We start from the raw sequence: 18,178 nt of genomic DNA, 5'->3' as shown, positions 1-18,178 counted from the left end.
CCTGGGTATTTTCTGCTGGGATAAAAGAGCATGGATGCACCAGCAGGTTTGAAAACATCAGGACTAAAAGAAGCCCATAACATTAAAAAAAATCTTACTTGGCATGAGCAGTAAGTTTCACTCAGATCAAACTGCTCACTGCCTTTGGTCACCAGCTCCAGCACTGAGATGCTGCAAAGAGTCAAGGATGAGCAACCCAGTGTTTCCCAGCTCTGCTGGCCTGAAACACCTTGGCTTCTCACAGCTGTCACAGGGATGGGCAACCAGCCTTTATTTCCCTGCCAGCCTCATGTGGCTAGTGATTCCAAGGTTCAGGTGGCTGCTATTAAGCTGCAGATAGTGCCACTGCCTTCCAGCTCTTTCCTGGTTATATGAACTCAAATCTACCAAGGGAATCACCCCCTCTATGTTGCAGTCTAATAAATTTTGCTACAGCCTGTCTCACTTCATAAAGGAGATTAATCCAACACAAACAGTGGGATTTTGTTCTGGAAGAGCTTGGTGCTGAGGAGAGAAGGGGAAAAAATGCTTAAAAATCCAAATCCAGCACTTCTGGTTAGAGAAGGCTGAACACAAGTACATAAAGCCAGACCTGGAGGCTGGCTCTGTGATAAAATTAACTGCTCTCCCCCTCCCCACATATAGCATTATTGGTCTTCATGTTATTTCCTTCAGGTTCCCAACACTCTGACTTAGAAAGTAAAAAAAAAAAAAAAAAAAAAGGAAAGTCTGTCACTGCTATAGGTTTAGAAAGCATGAATCAATGGCGCTTTTTTTTTTTACTCAATCTCTGCAAAAGCAATATTCCTGTCCAACAGCACTGGCCAGCACCTCGACCTGCACTGGCACAGCCAGCAATGACCCTGCTCTGACACTGGCTGGTGCTCAGCAAGTCCTTGCAGCCTCACACAACATTCATTCTGTCCTGCTAAGCTGTTTCCATGCTGCTCCACAGGAGGAAGCAGGCAGTGCTGCTAGGGGCAGGGGCAGCAGAGGAGCACTGCAGGGGTGGCAGGTGTCTCTCAAGATTCCACGCAATCCCTCACCAGGGATCCCTAATCCCGTCAGAGGCAATTTGTTGTCAATTTTCCACAGCGCTCAAGTACCAATTTATCACAAGAAACACTTCCTCTCCAAAGTTTCAATTATTTCCATATATGTTGGGTAGCTGTGAAATGTGTGCAGGAGTGATTTACAGGAAGGAGAGCTGGAGAAAGGGAAGAAGAGTGTAGAAACCAGTATAGATAATCTCCAACACAACACATGACTGCTCCTTACAAATCCTGGTAGTGATCCAGGCCATTTGGTTTCTCCCACTGTAGGGGACTGCAGGTGGTAAAGCTGCACTTCAGCATAACAACATTAATTCCTCTGTCTGTTCTTCTATCAGGGAACCTCGTGTGCAGAGGGGTTGGTCTCTTCTCCCAGGCAACCAGAGACAGGACAGGAGGACACAGTCTTAAGCTGCACCAGGGGAGGTTTAGGCTGGACATTGGGAAGAAGTTTTCCACAGAAAGAGTGATCAGGCATTGGCATGGGCAGCCCAGGGAGGTGGGTGAGTCACTGTCCCTGGAGGTGTTTCAGAAAAGCCTGGATGTGGCACTCAGTGCCACGGTCTATTGGCAAGGCGGTGTTCGGTCACAGGTTGGACACGATGCTCTCAAAGGTCTTTTCTGACCCGGTTAATTCTGTGATTCTGTGAATCTTGGCCCAACTGCCACGTCTTGGACCACAGGGATTAACTTTCCCTCTGCACTAATTCACTATACCAATCTGGCCACCTTGAGGTGTCTTGATTTCCAGAGTCACCTGTTTTCAGAAGCCTGGTCACTAACACTGGGCAGCAAATCCACTGATCTGTGGTACAGCTGCAAAGACATTTACATACTGCCTCTTGCAGCAGAGTTACAATGTTTCAACTACTGTTGGTAAAACTTGAGCAATCCCAGCAGAAAATAAACTTCTGATTTCCTTGCTACCATCAAAACTTGCCATGCCCCTTCTTCATTACCATGTTTGGATGCTGTTTGTCACAGTAAGACTTGATCATATTCTTCCAGCTTCCAGCTTCAGGATGAATTTCTCCTCAAAACCAGAAACAGAGAAAAGGAGTCACACCAAAGGAGCCAGATGAATTTCCTAACCACTGGGCTGGTGGATATTCTGGGTGGTCTATTGCATTCTTCAGTGTCATAACTTTGGAAAGTGTGAGAAAAAGAGAACCTTGTCACTCAACGTGTTCTGTCTGGACTGCAAGTCCACCAGGAGTCCATGAGCTTCTGAGACTCAGCATTTGAAAAATCAAGTTTCATCCTGGATTCCTAAAAAAAGCCCCAAATTGGACATGCACTTGGGGCAGACAGGTATCGTCTCCAAAGCGCAGGAGACATCTGAGAGAACTTGGTTTCTGGCAATTCAGCATTGCTCTTACTTTTCTTACACAGTCCATACTAACTTACAACTGGTTTTGTACTGACTTAGAGGGGTTTATCAGCCACTGCAATAGAGCTGATAAAACTTCCTCTTTCATGGCATTACTTCCAATCTGAACAAATTACTTTAAAGCTGGTATCATTTCTATAAAGAGACAGTTGTAAAATTGCCTGAAGAAGAATGGACTTCCTACACACTAGTACAGTAAAATTTACCCTCTAGTAAATAAAAAATGATTGGAAAGGACGCAGAGTCATGGGTGGTCCAGCTGCCCCATGGCCTCATGTGGCCAACAGATCCAGTCTTTAGGAAGAACGACACCAGCTATGACATCCTAGAGGAATTTATTTTTGCAAAAAGTGTTTTGATGAATGCTCAAACAGTGTTAGAAATGAGTGCAGGGCTTGTTGGCACTCTCCAGCTTCTCCATTAACATCCCCAGTACATTGTTAATCTGATATTTTATCCTGCCTGGAAGCTGAGCAATATCTGAAATATTCTTGACTCCTCCCTGTTCAAAATAGAAATCAGAGGCTCTCAGTTACTACCCCGAAATTCGCAGAGAAATTTCTTTAATAAGTGTAAGTAACTAATAATTTTCCTGTAGAAAACTCATGATATGGAAAATCTAGACCACTCTGCCATGAAAGCAAAGAAGGAAATAAACCAAAACCCAACCATTCATCAGGAGATGTCTCATTAAAATAAGCAAAACCAAGATTATTGTCAGTAATAGATTATTTAGAAGGTTTCTAAGTAAGAGATTCCAGGACTGGGCATGGATTTACCTCCTTCATTATGAAAATTATTTGGAAAACAGTGCTTCTTTCAACATCATTATCTCAAATTAGTTATTGTGTCCACTTAAGACTCTTTTAATCACATTTTTCCTTCATTCAGGCTGAAAAAACCCAATTTTTCATAACCCACTTGAGGATTCTTCCTCCTCCTCAGAGCAGCTCACCATTCCATGCTCATGAAATGAAGCAAGCAATTGTTCTGCAATGTCGTGTCTCTCTCGGTAATGGTGATATAAATAAGGAGAAATAAACCCTGGGGCAAAAGATTCTATTAGTTGCTCTCATATCTTCACTGGCAGAATAATTGGCTGCACTGTAAGCCTGATTTTGCTATCTGTCACTTCTGTGGCAGGTTACAATTACTTTCTCCTTTTCCTTCTCTCTGTCCCCTTGTCCTACGTTTTCCACCCACCCGGGCTTTTGCCATCACCCCTTCCTACCAAAGTCTGGTACAATGCTGCCAAAATTCACTTCTTCCTTCACTTTGTCTCCTCTTTTACTGTACCATATAATAAAATACCACAGGATGAGAGATTTTGGGAGGGAGAGGCAACAGCCAGAATACGTGATAGCAAATGAAGTCACAGAGGCATGGTGCAGAAAGGAGGGAGGCAGGAAGGAAGGAAGGACAGTGCCACTGATGCAGAAGGATCAGCCAGGTGCCATGGGAAAGCTGAACAACAGTGATGTGACTTAGCACAATGAGGGCACTTCCAGAGGGCAATTAAACATTTTAAGAAATAATGTAGGTAGGTGGGCTAGCTCTAGTCTACCTCCAAACTTTTCATCTCCTCTACCTGCACTCCTGACTAGCACGGAGCTGGAATTGTTCTAACTTGGAGGTAGGTGAGAAAGAGGATTTTAGAGATGGAGCTGAGCAGCAGCCAAGTTCAGGGTGCCATTTGCCTGCTGGACCCTGATAACAACAAGCTAAGCCTCTGAAGCACAGCTGCAGGGATCAGCTTGGCTGACATCACAGTCAAGGTCTGTGTGTGCAGCCAGGCTCATGGCACTGAGCTCCCTGCCTGCTTTAATATCATTAGGACTTTCAGGGCAGGGAAGGTGTCTTTTTTGTGAGGCGGAAAAAAAATTTTAAAATGCACAGGGGTTTGTTCCCCATGGCTGAAAACAGGAATCTGTAGGAGGAAACAGAGAAGGAGGTTTCGGTTCTGGTTCTGAAGGGGTTGTCAGGTTTCAGAGCTGCCAAGTGAGCAAATTGAGCTCCCACATCCCTACATACAACCTGAACGTGAGCAAAACTGGTTTGGAGATGGAAGACTGCAGAGGAAGGAGAAAGAGGCCGGATTAGCATCACTCCACTGAGCCCAGAGGAGAAGAACAGGGGTGGATACTGTTGAATTCTGTGACCTGTATTTTCACTGTCCTTTTATTTATTAACAGCCTGCCAAAAATAAATCTTGCAGAGCAGCAACATGGGCCCTTTGAAATTTGCCTGCATTTTGGACTCACCAGTACAGCACTCATGACACAAACACACTCCCAGAGACAGGACAGGAGTCCAAATCAGTAAACCCCATGGTGTGGCCCATGCTTGAAATCTCCCCAAGATATCTGGGAAAATTTTCCAGGAGACGAGATATGTGGGAGCTGACTTTAACCCACAGAAGAGAATCATTTGGTGGATTAAGCACAGCCTCTGCAAGAATGATATTTCTTGCCTTGACATTTTTTATTCCTCTCAAGGTAGACTCATTCAATCCTTAGGAGCCAACACCCCTGTATTTACTTTCTGAAGCATAGTATGGAAGTGTATCAAGACTCTTGGAATAGAATACAGTAGTTTGCACTCATCTAGATTTGCTCCAGAGTGAATCCAGAGTGAAAGGAAGTGCATAACCACAGTGATTCATGGAGCCCCTGGGTGTCAGGCTCACCCTATGAGCAGGCTTCTGGTGCCACAGACAGCAGGGGTGCTGTCAGTGAAGACTAAGGCCCTCTGTGCTGTAAATAGGCACCATTTACTCTCCTTGTCCATATATCTAAACAGTGGCCTGCTGTCAAACCGAAATATTCAGTATCTTTAAGGTCTGCATCTTTTTAGAGTAAGGGGATCGATAACTGGCCCAGCTGTTGGAGTGGGCAAAAGACCAAGCCCTGACCATGGCAGCAAGCCACCCCCTCAAGACTGGCTTTGCAGAGACACCAAAGACAACACCCAGGAGCAGTGAACCAAAAATGAATGATTATCTAAAATTATTCACTTCAGGGAGCCAGAAAGAGGGAAGGGGGGAGAGAGAGAGGGAGAGGGGAAAGGAAGAGGGGAGAGAGAGAGGGAAGCAGGAACGCAGGAAGGAAGGAAGGAAGAAGGGAAGAGTTTGCCTCTAATCACTTTGTGCTTTTCAGGTGGATCACCTCACACCTATGGGAAATGGGAAAGAAATATGGCCTTTTCTAGCAGCTCTGTACATGTACATCAGATGACTCACAGAGCCCTTGGCAGGGAAAAGTCTTGTCAGGCTGGGACAATGTGTTACTTGTGTCACTATCCACAGCTCTCAGCTCTGTGCCTGCAGATCTCAGGCACACCTTGGCAGGCAATGTGCCCTTGGGTGGGTGATACAGTCTGGGCTCCCTTAGGCTGAAACACAAGGTATAATTTTAGTACAGTGCAAATGATCCATATACATTTACTACTTCCTGTGGTTCTCCGACCCACTCAGTCACCAGCAGACTCTGCTGTAGTTGTGAGAGGTGGGTGGTAACACAGTTTAAGACTCTTTTAGTCCCAGGGAGTGAGAAGTGCCCAAGTACACCAAGTATCATTATGATAGCCTCATTCCCTTGGATGTTTCTCATTGGTGAGGTCACATTGCTGTTATTCTCTGGTGTTGTGTGACTCAGGAACTGAGGAAGGAAATTACAACACAAAATTCAAATCAGGGGATTTTTTGAAGAACTCAAAGTAGCACATAATAAAAAATGCTAATAATATGTTGCAATCTAGTTCTCCTCCAGTCAGATGGTTTTGCACCAAGAGGAAGTTGTTGCAGATGCCATGCAACCTGGTTAGTGTAATATCTGGGCATGAGAGGACATCCCAGAACAAACTGTTCTGCTTTGACTTCCCTAGAGAACGATTAACACTGACAGCTCCTTCCTTTTGAGCTGAGAGGATTTAATAATTCAAAGAGTGTTACTGCATTTTCATCTGTTTCTGGTCTTCTCTTTGCTGATCCTTGGTGATGTGAGTTGTAGGAACCAGGGTGAAGAACAAACCCAAACTGGTGGACAGACAGGATTACACTTCCTTAAACAGCTCCCAGTCCTCAACACATTGCTCTCTACAGTAGCTGTGAGGAGAGGCTGGTGACTGGTACGAGTGACCTTCAAGAGGATTAGCCAGAGATGTGTGACTGCCAGTGAATAACTCTATTCATTTATTATGCGTGACGAACACTAAATCATTCTAGTAAGACTCTTTTCCATTCATTCGCTGCTTGAGAATGATTAGCAGCAAATAGCTCATAGAAGCTTTACCAATGGAGCTGAGCAAAACACGCACAGGGAGAGACAAAAACTTTGTCCCGTTCACTTGTGGTCAGCTCCCACCTATAGAGTTGGTCAAATGTCGGGGGAAATGGTGGGTCAGTGTGTATCTGTGTGATACACAGGTATCTTTACATCCTAAATCTTGTATCTTCCAGTCTCCTGACCAAGCCCGTGCTGCTACTGGAGGCATTCACCAGTTTTTTGTTCAGATGGCACAATGGTTACTCTTGGAACCACAGACTTTCTCTGTAAACTAACACAACTATGGATAAAATGGAGCATTTCTCTTCTCCAGCCAGCCAATGGATGACTGTTAAGATGACTCCACACCTGTTTGTCACTTTGCACACCAATGACTTTTCAAAATTAGCAGGATTAAGCTGCTGATTAAGACATGAAGCTGCCATTTCCACATTTCCAGAGGTGTAAATACCATACAGAAGTAAAAATGAAAGAAAACAGGGATGCTGAATCAAAGTGGAAAGCAACATTCGGTGTCATGTCCCCATGTGTTGTTCCCCTTTCTCCCCCACATATCTGAAATATTCCTGTGCCATGCTGACCAGTGTGGTATGAATGCACCACGGGGCTGAAGCATGGCTTAGCTGGATAATACCCAGAATGTCCCAACATGCAATGCTGTCATGACACCTGTGATACCCCAGCTCCAGTCCCTGCCACCTGATTTGGAGCAGAAGCCGACCTTCACAGTCTAAGAGATCCCATGGACTGGCTGCAGAACAGGTGAACCACATCTTAAGATGGCCTAGCAGCTCTCCTATCAGGCACAACTCTGGAGACCTTGATGATCTCACCTCTTCCCTATTACCTTGAGCAACTCTGTCTCCCCACTTGTCCCCACTCAACTTGACCATTACTTCAATTTTACTTTTTAGGTAGTGACTGCTACCAGGTTTATCCCAAAGGGACTCCTCTCTCTCTTTCTCTCTCTCTCTCTGTAGGCATGATTATAATTCAAATAATAGCAAACGGATTTCTCTTTTCAATTACACTTCTAAGTCAAAAGAAGTCATGTGTGCATGTACACAAATAGAAAACCAGTGGGGTATTCGCTTCAGATGATAATGCTGTATTTCACAGTCCCATCTTCCAGCAGCAAAATCGTTGGCTTTTTGCTGAACATCATATGATTCTTGAGCAGTGAGGACTCTACGCATCTCCACATGGATTTAACAAAATAACTAACTGTTATTCATCACAGAGAGAAAGTCACAAGATTGCAAAGAGCAGCGCTAAGAATGCAGCTCCACGGCAGGAGAAGAGCAGCTCTCTCTGAGCTGATGATGAACTGCCCGTATAGCCCAAGCCCTGGCTACAGCACTGTATCATTTTCTGTCTATTCACAGCTGCTCTTGGCCAGTAAGGACTGGAATAAAGCACAGGCTCTGGATTAGCTCATGCTCATGCAGAGCTAACAATTACCTTTGGTTTTGCCTGTTGCAGGGAACTCCAAGAGCTTCCTTCCTGATCCGCACTCAGATTTTCCAACCCTCAAAAATGTCATGTGCCCAAGGGAAAAAATTCACAGTGCGAAGGAGTAGGTAAAAATCTTCTGCATTTCATGGGTCGGAGGGATTTCTCGGAGTAACAGCAATTTTCCTAACTTACATCTTTTCTCTGTGTGACCTTACCATTCCTCATTCTTTTCTCCTGAACACTATGCCACACATTCTTTTTCCTCAACAGCCATAACATTAATAAATTATTCACAAGACGCAGCCATAAGGAATGACTAACGTTTCATCTTCAAAAAAGGGCTTACAGTGCCACCCCTCCAAATGCACACTGGATGTGGGGCTCCCAGGGCTTCCCAGAACTATTGCCAGAGCTCCAAATGGCACTTCATCCTTTCCTGAAGGCCACGGGGCCACCATCAAGACTGCTGTGCAAAGATAACCAGTAACAACCACAGGGTTTTCTGCTGGGTCCACCCATACACCACTAACTAGGAATTCCCACTGAAAATAATCTGACTTCTCATGGGAGTAATAATGTATTAATGTGAGAGAAAGAGAACATGTAGTCATTCAAATCAGGAGCAGCCACAGCCTTCTAATTAAGGGGGCAGTTTGTTTTCTCCACACAGTTTCCTGAGCAGACAGATCTCTCAGAAACTAACAAGCGGTCTTATCTATGGTTCAGCACTGGAAAAGCACAAGAAAAATGCATTCCAGTCTGGATACCAAGACAATAAATCTGGCTTTATGAGCAGAATACCCACAAATGGTACATGATTGATTGATTACATGTCGTCATCCAACAAGCCCACAGCTAATGAAGCATAGTGCTGAATAGATAAACATGAAATGAACACCATTAAACAGCCTATAATAAACATTTTTCTAGACTCTTTTAAAAGCCAAAAACTCACAGTAATATTTAATACCTAGACTGCTACAACACAGCTAATGAAGTCTCAAAAATTTCATAACAAATGTTGCAGTAAAAAGGAAAAAAAAATTATTTTAGTTATCCACTACGAAAAGCTGTGCAAGACCATCCCACCCTGGCTATGTCAGAAACTCTCTCCTGGGGCAGGGAGAGCAGTGCCATCCACCAGTGATCTCCTGCCTTCTCTCAGGTGGTTTCCACCTCACTGAGGACAACACAAACAGCCATTTCCTACTGCCTGAAGTAAATGGCTCAGCTGGCAAAAGACCCACTTCAAAACCTGGCAAAGAGTTAAACACAGCAGTAGAGAACACAGTGCAGGGAGGAGACAGGAACTCTGAACACATGGTGTTACCTGGGCTGTGGAAGTTGGGGACACCACGGATTCTGGGAGTACCTGGTCTGTGCCAAGCCATGTGGGTTTACTTGAGCTGGAAACCCAAGTGCCAACTGTCTGCTGTCCTCACCAGGATGCTGTATGCTGCTTCTGTCTCCCTGTTACCTACAAGGATCATTTTCATGTATTATTTCTCCTCTTGGCACAAAACTACAATTTCCCCAATGCCAGCCAAATGTTTTTCACACCCAAACCATGTAATCACAGATTTCTGAAGGCAGGTAAATTATCAAGTCTGAAAAAACCACTGCCTTTTTACGCAGTGACAGACTCCCAGGATCAAGATAACACTGAAGCAAGAATACCCACGGGCATATTACATGAGTGAAAAAGAAAAATCAAAGTATTTCCTTCTTTTGCAGCATCTTGCATCCTGATGTATCACGGCACTTTACAACCCAGTGATCTTTCCAATGCATCTGTAGGGTTTGCAAATACTGTTTCAGTCTGAGAGATGGAAAAGCTGACAAATGCAAAGAGTGTGTTTCTGCCTATAGAAATTACTTCTCTCAACAACCATGGGTGAACATGTTATTTAGAGTCTTCAAATGGAAAGGATGAAGAAATGCCCACCAGAACTATCATTTTCCACAGATAAGGTAAAAATGCTTCCAACAGCTGAACTTTTTGATATCGCTAAGGAATGATGGTAGTCCCACAAAACACAGTTGCAGGATTAGCCATTTCAGGCAGAGGCAAGCCTTTTGTTTTCCTTTCAGAAATGTTTCTCTTTTTTGTTGCTATTGTTGTATATGCTGGAGTGACTATTTTTGCAGGTGCTCAAATAGCAAATATCTCCCTTGATTCTCCCAACTTTTGTAAATCTCAGTAATAATAATAAAGGATTGAATGGAAAAAAGAAGCTATTTTTCCTTCACCAGCCAGTGATAATCTCAACAGGTGTCCTTGGCATATGGCCCCTGCAGGAAATGGGCAGCTGGACCTCTAAGGACTCCAGCTTGCCAACTTCCTTTTGTACCTCCAACTTCTTCCCACCGTGCCACCAGAAGACAAATACCCACCTTCACCCCTCTGAAATTAGCAAGTGTGGAAGGAAGTAAATTAACACATGAAAATTTGGGCATATGACTGACAGTAATCCATTCATCCTCCTCCAGTAGCTGCTCTTAGAAAGCACAGTGGTGCCAAAGAAATAACTGCTTTTAGAGGTTCCCTGTTCATACCAGGTCGCATGGGCTGTGCTGAGATAAACATCAACATTTCCAATGGCATGGCACCATCAGACCTGCTAAAACCCATTCCTGTGAGTCTTGTCTATCATAAAATGGTGGAGGCTAGAAAAATATTTCTCTTTCTCTGGAGCTTGTCTACATTGCAATTTTGATAGGACCAGTCAGTCAGTGTGTTCTTTCCATTATTACTTTAATAAAAGAACACAAGATCATTATCTTCTGTGACTGTGCTGACTCTGTAACAGAGGGTTGGGATGGCTCAGTGTGGTGGGAAGTTACTCTGGAAGTCCTGCATGACCTTTCATGCTCCTGGTATAAAGAGCACCCTCCCTGTTCACCTCTGTTTATGCTGGTCACGTCCATATGGCAGCATTTCCACCAGAGAGGACACCTAGGAAAAAAGAGGGACACAGAAAGAGGAGAAGGAAAAGTGTGTTTCCATACATGTAATTTCTCTTCTTCCAAGGACAACAATCCTGAGATTCAGAAAAAGGGTGAAAAAGTACATTTCTACTAAAATTTACAATACTTATTTACCACAGCCCACCTGAAATTATTTCAGCTACACTTTTAACAGTAGGAGTCAGGTTAAAATACTTTAGCTGGACTGGCTTTATTAGGAGCTTATGAATTAAATTGAGAAAGAATGCTTTAGTAGAGGTTTTCTGGCATCAAAGAACTAGCTGCAATAAGCTTTCTTGGACTAAGCTGAATTATTAATGTTGATTATATAATAGTACCATTCACCTTTCAAATGCTGAGGGTAATTAAGAATGGCTCAACATAATAGCTGGGGAGAAATCACTCAAACAACTTTCTTATGCAGCTCTCTTGAAAGAAAAAGAAAATTAAAACCCTGAAAGAAAGGCTGTTCCGCTAATATGCATGCTTTCAGCACATTTCTAAGACAAAAAAAAAAAACAAAAAGAAGAAAAAAGAATTATTTTCTCACAAATTACATTTGTAGTTAAACATTCGCTTTTGAGATGGGATGTGTTTTCAGCACCACAGCACTAGAAAGGAAATGAAGACGTTGCTCTGAATGTTTAACGATACACTGAGCTGCTCTCTCTTACTAAAAATCTCATTTCACTACCATCATTCTGCTGAGAAAGATGTGTTGAATAATGCCAGAGAGCACCAAGCCAGCACCACGGTATTACATCACCGCTATTAAATATTCCTCTTTGTGCATTCATGGCATGCTTCCACACATTTGATGCATGAGAAGTGAAAATGGCAGTGAGCTAAAGCACCTCAGTGTTCCCTTCAGCATTAATCAAGCTTCCAGGATGTTAAATGCCTGCAGGGTTACATCCCTGACCCTGCCACAGCACTGCCACCAAACTTTTATCTCATGCAGGCAGGAGGTATCTCCGAGAGTGCACCTGATGCGGGCAGCTCGTGCAGCACAGTCACGCACAGGGCTGATTTTAGGTGTGCTCCCTTCCCAGACTACACATCTCCTAACTTCTGAAGGATGAAAAAGGACAACAGAATGTACAGATTAAAGAACTGCTTGCCTCTAAAATTCCCAAACAAGCAGTGCCCCAAATAGAACAGAAACCAGGGCCTGACTCCACACCTGCTGCTGATACTGAGCCTGCCTCACCCCACCAGCGGAGCTGGCAGAGCCAGTTGTGCTTGTTCCTGGGATGGGACGAGCCCCCAGAAGCCAGCCCTGCACCTTCTCACAGTCTTCTATCTTCCTGTGCCTTTCTCCCCCCAGTACCCAACTATCCTTTCCCTTCAGACTAATCTCAGCTCAGCTAAGCCCCAACATTCTCCCATTCCCAACATCTCACTCACTTCTTACTCCAGTCCCTTAACATCAGGAGAACACTTTAACTAGCTGCATGCAAACACTCAGGTCATCCCATGTGTGAAGAGAAACTGAAAGGAGTAAAACCTTTGAAGAACTTGGAGACAAGATGCAGTGCCCTGCTTCCTGGTGCACAAGAGGGCATCTGTTGTCAAAAGTTACTTTTAGTGGGTTTCTTTGTTTTTTGGCATTGGTGTTTCATTGATGTTCCTGCTACTTTTCTGATGTTTCTGTTCTCACTCTTCTCTCTCTCCTTCAAGCACACCCCAGACCAAAACCTAGCAAAGCCTTCTTCCTGGAAGGGAAGGTCTTTGGGTTTGTTTCTGGTACCCCTCTGTGCATCCTTCTGCTATGGGGCCTCTGCATCTGCTTCCTGCTACAGAAAGTTTGCAGCTGCTTTCACCACAGGGCAAAGGCTGCCTCACCATAGAATCATTTAAATTGGACATCTTTAAGATCCTTGAATCACTGTTAACCCACTACTGCCAAGTCCACCACTAAACCATAGCCCCAGGTGCCAAACAGTGGGGAATAGGTCTCCCAGATACCTCCAGATTAAGGGTACAGCAGTAATAGACAGCCTGTAAGAGGCAAGGGAAGGAGAATGAGGGGGACTTTGTTCCAGATTTTAAAGATTTTCAGAAAAATCTTTATTTAGATTTTTAAGGAAACTTTGTTTCAAGTTTGTTTTTTTTTTTTAATTTAGACATTCTTTAGGAAAAAGGAACAAGGTGTTATTTATTTGGACACTCTCCTGTTTCCCCTGCCTTGACAAAATTCTGCTTCTTCAGGCAATTGTTTCTGCCAGGAAAAACAGACCACTGAGCTCAGGGTCTTCAAAGGGGGTGAAACTTGACTGTGGCTGCTGTTGCTGCCAGTCATGCCTTGGCTGAAGGGTTACACACACAGTAACTGATCCCTCAGGGCTTCTGCTGGCTCCCTCACCAGCACAACAGCCAGACACATAATACACACTTGCCATGTGATACTTTAACAAATCTTTTACTGTCTACATCTTCATAGGCTTCATATCAGCCACCTGGGTTCATGTGCATGAGAGGGACAAGTTACACAGGCTCTCCTGCATCAAATGTATGATTTCTGTGCAAATCAGTAGGATCTGAGCAACATAACGCTTTTCTTTTCCCTACAGCACAAAGCAGGTATTCCTGTTTCCTTCACAGTACAAAAAAGCACACCTGCACTTACCTGGTTGATGCCACCCTAGAGGGACAGATCAGATCTTGAGGCAAAACTCTGGATTTAAGCTTCAGTCACACTGGAGAAATAGGCCTCATTCCAGTCCTGATTCGGGGATTCTTCCATGTCTTTAATGAGGCAAAATGGAATCCCTGTTCAAACTACTGAACACTGGGGCAGCCCATTCTTCTCTGGTTTGAAAGGAAGGAGTTCAGGAGTGGTTTTGGGGGAGCAGGAAAAGCAGCTTCTTTTTCAGATTTGAGGGAGGAGAAGGGTATTGCTTGTCTACAGAAAGAGCAAGTAAGCAAACAAACGACCCAGTCTTTACTTCAGAAGATCACATAGACTGTGAGGTTAATAAAAAGAAAGCACAAGAACAGGGCTCCACAGGGACACCTAGGCTGGCTCTCAGTGCTGTAACTGGCCTGAAAAGTCTGTCTGTCCTCTCTGCAGCCCCAACAGCCTTGAGCAGACGTGCAGCATACAGAAAGCAGCAGCTTGGTTATCAGGCTGTTAAGCCCATCACGCATAGGAGCCAGAATATACAGCTCAGTCTGAGCTCCTTGTTAACTTAAACTTGGTTGCAGGACCAAGGACACACGACCTGCTTCACGATGGCTGCTGCTCTCAGAGCTGTGTCCTTGCGATTTGATTAGCTTACCCTAGCAGGTAATAAATAACGGGACATGCTAAGCAAGTACATGCATACAGGGAATAACTTCATGATTGGTAACACCAGGGATGGCTCTGCCAGGTGAGAAATGCCTTCACTGTGGAAACTGACTGTATACCATTTACTACAGGGCAGGAAAAACATTTAAGAGAAGTTCTCCCAGCCTTTACAGCACAGGATTGCCTGCAGGGAGTGAGTTTCACTTTCCTTAGTGTGCCACACAAATTTATTACCTTCCTCAGGGGGAACACTCAAGCTGATGGCATCAAGCAGAGGGAAAGTGATCAGGAGGGACACAGCTCCAGATGTGAGCCCAACCAGGGCAGGTTGGAAATGCCCTGCCCCTCTTATAAAACCAGCTTTCAAGTCCTTCACATCCACCCCTCCACGCACTGGAAATTGCAGCTGTGCAGGGGAAGGGTAATTTGGGCCCTTAATTCATCAGTTTATCTTGTAACCATTTCCCACCAATTAATTTTAAAATGTTGCTCTATATAGAATCATAGGATTGTATCCTAGAATCATAGAGTGGCGTGACTTGGAAGGGACCTTAAAGTTCATCCAGTTCCAGCCCCTGCTATGAGCAAGGACACCTAACACTAAGTCAGGTGCCTCAGAGCCCCACCCAACCTGGCCTTGAACACTTCCAGGGATAGGGAATCCACAGCTTCTCTGGGCAATCCATGACAGCGCCTCACCATGCCAGAGTACAGAACTAAAACAGATGGGAACGTGTATCTCTGGTCCTATCCACTCTCAAAATAGTGTTGAAACCCCTTTTTGGCCCCAAACGTTACAGGGTGGTGGAGAGGAGCGCAGGGGGCAGCTCTGGGTACCATCCAGGCTCTGGGGGCTGAGGAAAAGCTGGAAGTGCTGGTGCCAGTTCCAGACAGCAGAAGCATGACTGCCTGAGGCTGGGCTCTAAACAGCATATCCCTGTGATTTCTCTGTGGATCAGCTTTTTTCCAAAGAGGATGAGGTAATCAGAGTGCCCATATTCACCTTGCCTAAACACTCAGATAAGCCAGTTTGGAGTGCGGGATATCCAGTTTCTTGTTTCCCTGCAAAGGACACACACAAATATCTGATCATGACCAGTATGCACATATAACTAGAACTGATCCAAACCTGTCCGAGCAGGCAAGAATTTACAGTGTGTTTGTACCAAGACTGTAGAAAAATATGATTGCACTTTGCAAAATATAAGTTAATCTGTTCCATTTTACCTTGGGCAGGCCAATGGTATGTGTTTCATCTTGATAAGGAAACCTTGATCTCATCTGGGATGTTGCTTTTCTAATGTATCCCTCCCTAGTAATGATGATGACAAATCTAGTCAACAAATAATTGGCATTATTGGGTGAATGTAGCACTTGATGTCCTTAGATCTTTCCATAGATAGACATAAATGCTGTAGATGAATCAGACTGCACTGATCATTCACAGTTCACCATTACCCTTTTCAGGGTCAGTACTTTTCCTGTCTTCAGCTCCTCCTTGTGTACAACCACAACATGTTCTAAAAATCAAGTTCTGGCTGTGAAACTTCCAAGTTGAAACTGTTTTCTTTGCCTCCCTTGCTAAAAAAACAATAGCCCCGGTGTTTCCACGGTTTGTTGCAAACTCTTTGTGAATCCTAAGAGACAAATGGTATCCAAATTTGTGTATTTTTAATTTTCCTGTTCCAAGCTGAAACACAGATTTGCCAAAGCACTCCTTCCCTCGGAAGGTAAATCTGAAGTGTGAGCTGTATGCTCCCAAGTGATTATTAATAAATTTAATCAGCAATAATTGTCCAAAATAGATGCTTGCAGAGATCAGATTACTTTTGGCTTCATTTCCCTGCTAAGAATACTCTTTTATAATGGGCAGTTGCAGAGCAAATGACAGTGGGTTTCTATAGCTGCTATCCAAGTTATACCTGGTAAGACAATGCTAGTGGTTAGGTGAGGGAATGCTCACATGCTTCACACTGCTGGGCAGTCAAACCAATGCATAATTGCCTCACTGCACAAATCTGCATCTCAGTAAGTAACAGTGTAAGTACACACTCTGTTCTCTGATGCACTCAGGATGGCTTTTGAGAAAGACACTCTGATACCTTTGCAGGCAAGAGTAGATTTAGGCTTGTCCTTGAAATAACTAAGGTAAATACACTCCAACATTGTCTTGCTCATTTTGGCTGAGTTTGGGCAACAAAAAGTTTAAAGGCTTCCTTCTAAAGCATGGTGTCCTTGCCTCCACTCCCCCCACTCTGTGTTTTGGCTGATTGCACCCTTGTGTGTTGCAGCTTGGTCTGGCGATTCATCTGAGATCTCTGCATTTCTGCCAGTACCAATTCCCATTCACTGCCTTTCTTCTCCCTTGTCTCCCAGTGAGGATTTTTCCCCACTTTAAGGAGAACAGCACTGGAGAGAGAAAGCAAAGCATCTGCTTCACAGCCCCATCATCCAGGAGTCAGTGGCAAGTTGACCACACCTTCTGCACCACTTCATCTTCCAGAACATTTTGGGCTCTCAACTCCTCCCAGGAATGAATTGTATTGATAGATTCTGATGGCCAAGCAGCTTTCCCATTTTCAATCACAGTCCCTGATGGCAAAGAAACCTCTTTGGTGAACACGGGGCAGGTATGAAAAGGAGTGAAACAATTAAATGAGACTATGGATAAAGGAGCCTGGATTAACTTGGCATGGTAAAAGCTCACAAAGCTCTTGTTTAAGGGGAACTAGAGCTATTACTCTCTTCTTCGTCTTCATGGCATTTTATCTCCTGAAAATTAATGGGGAAGTTGATCCTGGAAATATGAAACAGGTTCACTACGAAATGAAGAAGTTGCACTTGTCAGTGAAGCTTTGCAAGCAAGGAGAAACAAATGCTTAAAATTCCTGAAAACCAAATATGAAACATGGATCACTGGCCTGCAAAAAGTCAAAAGGAACAGAGTAACACACATTGTTCAAAGTGCAACCATATTTTTTCACAATGCCTCTGAGCGAAGGATACATTGATTTCTGATTTCAGTGTCTAAGTACCCCTGCAACCAAGAGCTTGATCAGCTTGTAAGGAGAGCATTAAATGAGTATCTGCTTTTACCGTCACGTCACAAGACAGATACCGAGTCACCTGTTTTCTGAAGAAGAAATAAAATATTTTCCTATATTATTTCCTATTACTACTGACTCCCACCTAGCTTTCAGAGCCTAAAATTAATAGGGAAATTTCCTGGAGTTTCAAAACTCTTCCCATGGAAATTTAGGGCAGCTCAGGTATTTGAATTTCTTCTTCAATGAACCTATTGGTTCAAATTCATGTCTCTGTATTAATTTACTCAGAAGATGACAGTGCCTTTCCCAGCACAATTTCCCATCCTCAATCTTCCAACACAGTTTTTAAACTCAAACTGTTTTTATCAAAACTTCTCTTTTTATCTCACTTCTCTGAGAAGCAGAAGCCGCTAAAAGCAAAGTCTCGCTGACTTCCTTGCATCACCTTGTTGACACGGTGGCATTCTCAACACTTCTAATGAAACATTAGCCTCCTTGTGCATCCTTGCAAGGATCCATCAAGTATGTGATTCGGCTTACCAGCCCACTGAGATGAGCTAATACCACAGTTCCACACAAAAACCTGGTGGTCAATACCTTTGGGTCTATCTGATGTCAAGATGGGATTGTTGCCCCTCTGCCCAGGTGAGTGAGACACCATTTGAAATCGTAAGCAGTCTGAGTAAGGTGAC

The 18,178-nt window shown here is 43.9% G+C and overlaps 1 protein-coding gene across 1 annotated transcript in view; it reads right to left on the bottom strand.

The window, feature by feature from the left end:
• DUSP10 (dual specificity phosphatase 10) overlaps positions 1-237 on the bottom strand; it is an 88,720-nt gene extending 88,483 nt beyond the window's left edge. Inside the window, exon 1 of the mRNA XM_088053570.1 lies at positions 99-237. The gene's annotated coding sequence lies outside the window, so the exon portion shown is untranslated. The remainder of the gene's footprint in view (positions 1-98) is intronic.
• Positions 238-18,178: the final 17,941 nt, after the last annotated feature.

This window comes from Pseudopodoces humilis, chromosome 3, assembly GCF_049639895.1.
Source record: "Pseudopodoces humilis isolate 2021_Gansu_Grassland_sample_001 chromosome 3, ASM4963989v1, whole genome shotgun sequence".
In the NCBI taxonomy this organism is placed as follows: Eukaryota; Metazoa; Chordata; class Aves; order Passeriformes; family Paridae; genus Pseudopodoces; species Pseudopodoces humilis.
The sequence above is the reverse complement of the archived record's forward strand: the minus strand, read 5'-3'. Positions and strand labels throughout refer to the sequence as shown.